The sequence below is a fragment of the Rattus norvegicus genome, chromosome 1 (genome assembly GCF_021556685.1).
Source record: "Rattus norvegicus strain SHRSP/BbbUtx chromosome 1, alternate assembly SHRSP_T2T, whole genome shotgun sequence".
Lineage (NCBI taxonomy): Eukaryota > Metazoa > Chordata > Mammalia > Rodentia > Muridae > Rattus > Rattus norvegicus.
The window spans coordinates 89069154-89071042 of NC_141534.1; positions in this window are offsets into that span (position 1 = coordinate 89069154).

Genomic DNA, 1889 nt, shown 5'->3' on the forward strand with positions numbered 1-1889 from the left:
TCTCAGATGACAGTTATGCTAAGCTCTTATCTGCAAGTGTAACAGAGTACCAATAGTGTCAGAGATGGGTGGGTCTCAGTTTGGTTCAGTCATTGGCTGGCCATTTTCCCCCAGCTCTACTCTATCTTTGTCCCTGAACTTCTTGTAGGCAGGACACATTTTAGGTCAAAGCTTTTGTGGGTGTGTTGGTGTCCTCATCCCTATGATGGGAGTTCTGCCTGGCTACAGAATGTGGAAAATTCAGGATCCATATCCTCTACAGCTAGGAGTTTCAGCTACAGTCACCCAAATAGCCACCCTGGGGTCTACCACGTCATAGAGATGTCCTGTGTGTAGTGTTCCCTCTCACTGATTTCTGTTCTCTCTCCTGGGTTCTCCCTACAACTGATTCCCTCTGCCCTGCTCCCCTCCCCACCCCAACTCCCACCCAATTCTCTCCATCCCAATCAAAGTGTGCTGGGATCTGCACAAATGCTGAGGTTGGACCTGGACAAACACACCAACTGTCACCATGTAAATAGTCAATGGTTTCGTGTGACCTCTGCCTGAGGTTTTATGAACTCTGGGTGCAAGGTGGGATGTTTTCACTTTCCTCACACTGGTATAGACTATTCCTGCTTCCTTTCAGTATGTTGTGCCCACACTGGGGTTTTAGAATTTAGTGCAGGAACCACCCAGAGTAGACAGACTGAAATACCTGAGTGTTTTATATGAATTCACACTGTTAAGAACAGGGTGTATTTTTGGGGGGCAGTAACTCAGCCAAAGAATTAGAAGCCTTGATAGTGTCGGTCTCACCGTAAACGTGGCCCAAGAGAGATTCTTGATACTAAGAATCTGGCTGAGGGAACTGTGCACTCTTAATAGAAGAGACTGCTAGGAATTCCTGGCTCCAGAAAATTGTCCTACCTTGGGGGAGTGTTGGAATCTGATCCATTAGAGCCAAGAGAATGATTTATTAGCTATCTGAATCTCCCAGTTTATGGAACTGTCCAGTGGACTGCCACAAGAGCCACAGGTAGGCTAGGTCACAGGGCATCTCCTGAGACGCACGGAGAGCACAGCTGACATATGCTTAGACCACCAGTCAGCTGTTGTGATGAACTTGTGAGACTTCTCAGGAATGTCAGTGTCCCCAAGGGAGGGACAGAGGACATAGGTTCTACTGATGACTCCATATCTTCAGGGAGTAAGTCTAATGAATCCTCTCCTGCAGGCAAAGAGTAACTGCTGATCCAGACAGTCGTCTTGCCCCAGTGTCAGGGCCTTGTTCATACTTAAGGTTACCTTGTTGACACTGCAACACTTGTTCCCTTGGTGTGCTGTCACTGGGACTCTGAGACACAGGGAACACAGTGGCCGCATGAGCCTCACACAGGCCACATGTGACAGAAGTGTAGCCCAAGCTATCTGTCTCCAGCCACGTATCCATGTCTCCACCCTGGAGGCCTTCTGAGGTGTCTGCAGAGCAGGGAGGATCTGGTGTTGATCTTGGTCATCAACAGTTGAGGGGACATGCTGTCCAGGAAGTGAATTCAAATGGACCCTTAGATTTGACTCATGGACTAAGCCACATGTCTCTGGAGAATTTCTGAGAATTCCAAGACTCCTTATCCCACGTGCTAGACAGGACATCATGCATTTCTGGTGTGCTGCTGTCACTCGTACTGGAAGGTGAAGGACAGGTCTTTGCTGTGTCACCCTTGTTTCAGTAAATCCTTCTGGGATTTATCTGCTCAGGGAGTCACTGACTTCAAATGACTTTAGCATCCGTCTTTCATCTTACCCTACTTTGCTCTTTAGAAAAATAATTTTTGCAGGACTCAGCCTTAGGTTCTATAGATTGGTAACAATGGTCACATATGTCAAAAGTTAGCATTCCAAATCCC